The sequence below is a fragment of the Alligator mississippiensis genome, chromosome 3 (genome assembly GCF_030867095.1).
Source record: "Alligator mississippiensis isolate rAllMis1 chromosome 3, rAllMis1, whole genome shotgun sequence".
In the NCBI taxonomy this organism is placed as follows: domain Eukaryota; kingdom Metazoa; phylum Chordata; order Crocodylia; family Alligatoridae; genus Alligator; species Alligator mississippiensis.
Genome location: NC_081826.1, coordinates 3,755,223 through 3,761,120, shown reverse-complemented (window position 1 = coordinate 3,761,120; position 5,898 = coordinate 3,755,223). Strand labels below are relative to the sequence as shown.

The 5,898-nt window shown below is 51.7% G+C and overlaps 1 pseudogene; it reads left to right on the top strand.

The window, feature by feature from the left end:
- The first annotated feature begins 5,212 nt into the window (after positions 1 to 5,212).
- LOC106740512 (histone H4-like) lies at positions 5,213 to 5,514 on the top strand (annotated as a pseudogene).
- The last annotated feature ends 384 nt before the right edge of the window (positions 5,515 to 5,898 follow it).

The window sequence follows — 5,898 nt, the reverse complement described above, 5'->3', positions numbered from 1 at the left end:
GGTGAAGAGAGTCAGGGAGGCAGAATGGCAGAGGTGGGGGACATGGAAGAGGGGAACCACTGTCCCATGCTAGCATGCCATCTACCAACCAGTCTCCTCCTCTACCACAGGTGCTGCCAGTGTGAGCCAAGGGCATGGCTTCCATGGTGGGGTCCAGAGGCACCAGATCCCATCATCAGGCAAGTATCACTCTGACCTTAGTGGCTGCCTATCTCGCCGAGGACGTGGAGCCACTACTGCGTGACCCCTTGGCCTACTGGGCAAGCTGCAGCCAGATGTAGCTGGATCTGGCCACAGTTGCCAGGGAACACCTGTCCTGTCCACTGACCAGTGTTCCAAGTAAGAGGGTGTTCAGCATCGCTGGGGATGTAGTGACACCCCACTGCACCTGCTTGGATACTGGCTTGGTGGAGCAGCTGGTGCTCCTGAAGGTGAACCTCCCACTGTTGGGATTCCCCAGGCACCAGGTGCAGATGGAGTGAATGCTACCCTCCTCACTCCATCCACACCTATTTCCTTTCTTCATTATATATATATATATATATATATATATATATATATATATATATATATATAAAAAAAAAAAAAAGTGGCCAGCTCTTAGAGCTGGAGGGGGCACTCACTGCATCACCAGCCATCAGGGGAACAACATGTCTCTGCTGAGCTCCCATGCCAGGATGAACTTGGAGGTATGAGCTGAGGCTATAGGGAAGGAGAAGGTCCCAGGTCCTAGGCATGACCACTACAACTGCACTCTGCCAGGGTCGGGAGGCCTGGTGGGACTGCTGGCAGTGTGGCAGCCCTGTAAATGCCAGGACCAAGGATCTCCTGGTGAAAGGCGGGTAGAAGGTGCTTGTAACAGGGGTCCTCCTCGGGGCCGATCTCCATGGCCCACCCACCTGTTCCTGGGGCAACCGCCCACCTTCTTGTCCACCACGCCTTGATGATAATTGATTCATTGATAGATGTCACTCAAGCAGGAGGCTGCCCATTTTAGTGCCCCGATGCCAGGGGGCGCTCTCTGCAGATCCTTTCCTCACCAATACAGCAGCCCAAGCCTCGCAGATGGCATCTTGATGTTCATATCCTCACCGGCCCCCAGAATCATCCAAACAGGACCCCTCCTTGATCCCTCCAATCAGGCAGCCTCTCTGCCTTCATCCGGGCTACCCAGCCCCCCAAAGCCATTTTCCCCTCTCGGGTGTGGTCCCCCTGGGACCTTTGGCTACTAGACCCCAGGCCCCTGGCTCTTGGGCATCCTTCCCAGTGGGCCCCTGTCCCTTTTGACCCTCCTGGTCCTGGCCCCAGCATGGGCCAGTCAAGGTTACTCTCTCATCCGGGTCGGGTCTCTAGCCCCTCACTCTCTTCCAAGGTCCACCCTCTGGGCCCCTCACAAACAGAGTTACCCACCCAGTGGTGGGGGCAAAGGGGTTAAGGCACCCCAACCCACCTTTTACCAGGGTGGTAACTGGCCTGGCATTTCCTGGGGGCTCCCACCCACTGAGAGCCCCACCAGGCCACCCACTCCTGGCAGGGTGCAGTTTTAGGTCATGCCCAGGAGCCTCCTTACCATCCCCTACAGCTCCTCCCTTACCTCCAGATTGTTCTCAACAACCCTCCAACCAGGCAATATTATTGCCTGACCTCCAGGCAGCCAAACTGCCCTGTTTATATAGGCAGCCCTTGCCTCCAACATGGCTGCCCTCATCAGGCACCTGGTGGCTGCCAGCTCCAGGCCCTTAAAGTGGCAGACACACACAGTGCCCTGCCACAGTGCTATAACCTCTAGCTAATGCACACACACACAGTCCTTGCTGGGGAAAGCCCAGACCCATCACATCTTTGACAGGCCTGAGGCTTGCTGGTTGCAGTGAACTTGTGAGGCTCTAGGTGAGCTCAGCTTAGCTGCCTGGGCTGCCAGCTTTTGGGTTGAAGAACCCTTTGTCAGGCTGAGAAAACACCTGCAGTTGGTGTGTGTGCTATTCCTGGATGGAAGGAATAGTAAAGAAGCCAGAGGCTGGCCTGGCACACAATGCAGGCAAGAAAGCCAGTCTTTAAAAATGGAAATGGAGGCATCATGGGATTAGGAACAAGCTGGGGGGGGGGGGGGGCTGTAGCAGCACAGATAAAAGTGCAGAGGTGCCTGGGGAGACAGATGTCTGGCAGGTTGCAGTGTGCCAGAATGCCACTGTCCATATTGCATTCCTGACTCTCTGACTCTCTGTGTGTAGCAGGCTCACCTTTCAGAGCTTGTGTTGAGTCCCAGGCTTGAGATCCTGCTGTTTTGATTGGTGGGTCCCATCCACCAATCAGGAGGCAGTAAGGGAAATAAAGTCATGCCTCTTTCCTGAGGTGATGGAGAGAGGAGTTTATCCAGACTTGATTGAAGACTACAACACTGTCAGGTCTGGAAGGCTTCAGGGGTGGAGCCCTGGAGTGTATAAAAGGAGTTGCGTCCCCAGCACAAGGGAGATGTGTCATGGATGTAGAAGGGAGAAGAGTGGGGCTTAGAAGAGCTGAGGAGAGCTGCTCAGCAGGGTGAAGCAGTAGCCGAGGAAGAGCCCCTGAAGACTTCTATCAATGGGAAGTGGTGTACGGCTCCAAGGGTTAGGCTCTTGGTGCACAGCAGGGCGCATGGCGTCCAGACCCTGGGAGCTGTGTGAGGTGGCTTGGGTCTGCAACCTCTTGTGTGTGGCCAGAGACATGGTGCACAGGCTGGTGCTTGGAGCAGGAGCTATGGAGCCCCTTGGGCAACTCAGGTCCACAACCCAAGCAGGAGACTGGGAGCTTGGTGCAGGAGGCTCTGCACAGAGTGTGAGAGACCCTGGGAGCCGCTCGAGGTGGCTTGGGACAGCAGCTCAGTGCAGACGCCACTGCCCAGAGGGTCCAGGAGCAGACCAAGCCCTGGTGCTGCTCAAGGCTGTCCGGGCCTCCAACCCTGAGCACAAGGCGAAGCATCCACTACACACAGCAGTGCATGTGGCCCTAAGCCAGGCTGGTGGCAGCAGAGTTGGGCGGCAGGAAAGCCCAGCAGGGAACAGAGCTCGCCCTGGAGAATGGGAGGCAACCCTTGGGGACTGTGAAGTAGTAAGTTACCCTGGAGAGAGGGTCCCCACAGGGGAGGGACCCCCCAGGTTTGCAAAGGGGCACCACGTGGGCCACTTCTGGGTGATAGTGGGGGAGCTTGGGAGTCTTTGGGGTCTCCCTCTCCTTTTCTTTCCCCCCCACTGCTTTCCTGTAGTGGTACATGGGAGTAGGGCCCCTGCCCTGGAGAGCACCCAGGTAGTCTAGGGATTGCTGGTTATACTTGTAGACTGCGCCTTATAGTTTGTGTGAATACATTGAAGTAATAATTTGTATATTAATAGAGTTATAAGGTTACCCGATCAATATCCTTTGTTCTGGGTTGTTCTATGGTTCATCTGTATTTTTAAATAGCAATTGGTTGTGTGTGTGTGTGTGTGTGTGTGTGTGGTATAGGGTTTATTGTTTACCCATGTACAACCAGGCTACATGTACCTAGGAGGTTGATAAAGTGCAGTTCATAGACTTATCTCTAGAGGCCCCAGTGCTAGTGAGAACACACCTTAACACACACACACACACACACACACACACACACACACACACACACACACACAAATTCATGTGTCATGAGCTTTGCTTGTCAGCAGCTTGAGGTGCAGTTTCCCAGAAACCCCTGCACCTATCTTCTTGAAATCTGGCACGCTTCATGGCCTCAGCAGGGGCTACCATCCCTGCAGTTTTCACCCTGCTGCACCTTAACACACACACAGTCACACTTGACACAAATTTTCCTCGACAGCAGCTTGAGGTGCAGTTTCCCAGAAAGCCCTGCACCTATCTCTTTGAAACAGGGCAGGCTTTATGGCCTCAGAAGAGGCTACAATTCCTGCAAGTTTCATCTGAATCAGGCAAGAAATGACAAAGTTATAGACGGTTTCATGCTTCCCCATTATAGCCTATGGGCAGAAAGTTGAAACAGTGTCGACACTCTGAAACCGTTTTGATGAAACAAAACGGAACGGTGCTTTGAAATGAAACAAAACTCAAAACAAAACAGTGTCCCGTCAGAATGGCGAAATGGAAGTTGAAACAAAACGGTGCTGTTTCGCACAGCCCTATTATTTACCTATTACCATCTCACGCTTGGATGCCTATCTTGCTGGGATCATTTGACCTCCTGCTGACTTTCTGCCCCTTGGGCAGGGAGCTGGACCTGAAGATCTTGTGAGGTCCGTTCCAGCCCTAATGTCTATTAAATCATCATCATCATCATCATCGTCATCATCATCATCCTGTATGGATTAGTTACCTAATTCAGTAGCTGACTGAAGTCAGACAGGCCACAGACAAGGATCTAGAGGCTGGATCAGAGCCTTGGGCCATCAAATGGAAGTGCTGAAGGGCTGCATTCATCCAGCACTTGGCAAAGCATTCATATTTCCAATCTATCTAATTCTCAACAACTTCAAATCCATCACAGCACAGTAGTTCCTCAGTGCTCTCTTTAAAGGAAGCCCATTTGGCTGTTTTACATATATATTTTTCCCCCTCTATAAAAATGCATGGCAGTTAAAAGGCAGTTAACTGATCGCAAGCTTTTTATTTGTTTTAAACGCGTGCCATTTGTATCTCCTACCTGGGCAATAATAATCTGTAAGTAATTTCTACTGCATTACGAAAACACACACCACCTACTTGCTGTGAGTTATTTTAAGTGACACTCAGTAACCACCGAGTGATCAATCAGCTCTCTATAAAATATCGGTTTCTCGGCTCCGGCTTTTTATAACAAATGGCCGAACGGAGCTGGGCGAGTGGATGGAATACTCATGAATCGGAATGATTCATGGCCGGGCCGGTGACAGGCACAGCATACAAGCGCTTGACACTGGCTGGGGGAAACTTGCTGGCAGTATGGTTTGGAGAATCCATGCCAGTACCTCTTTTGGTTTTGTAGCCCACCCCCAGCTCTGCTAATGCCACTCAAATTGCAGCCCCCAGCAAAGTGGGGGGAAAAGGAAGTTAGCAGACAACAGGTTTAGGATGAAGAAAGGGAGGTGCATTTTGTTACGCAAGAACCACATCCTAGATCAGACCATAGGTCCATCTTGCCCCGTCTCCTGTATATATGGGCCTCCATGTGTGGTCTGGGTTTACTTTTCAGTTCATATGAAGAGAGCCTGTCATGTCCAGCTGGGGAAAGGGTGGTAAGGGGAAAGGTGGAAAGTGATACCACAAAGTGCTGCACAACAATATTCAGGGCATCATCAACCTGCCATCCGCTGCCTGGCTTGTCAAGGGGGCATCAAGCACATCTCAGGGCTCATCTATGAGGAAACCCATGGGGTGCTGAAGGTTTTCCTGGAGAATGTCATCCACAACGTCATCACCGACAACGGGCATTTCAAGTGGAAGACCATGACTACCATGGACGTAGTGTATGCCCTGAAGTGCCAGGGCCACACCCTATGCAGATTTGATGGCTAAATCTTTTTCAGTAGCAAAGTCCTGTATCACAGAGGGGCAGAGAGCAGAGGCTGAAAGGGAGAGTGAACAAGGGAGGATCAAGGTTTATCTCCTTATCCCTCTCTCACTTGCAGCCTCCAGAATTGAAGGTCCAGGAAGCTCTGAACCAGAGGCCATACCTTGAACTTCTGTGCTAATAACAACTGATGCCCCTTTCCTCCAAGGATGTGTCCAATCCCGTTTTTGAACCTGGCTAAGCTCTCAGCTTCCACCACTTCTGGTGGCAGCGAGTTCCAGACTTTAATGACAAACTGGACACGTCTACACATTCATGAATACACCGTAGTTACTGTGCATTTAATTTCGTACTTCCTTAACACAGTACTAACTGAATGTGCAGTAACT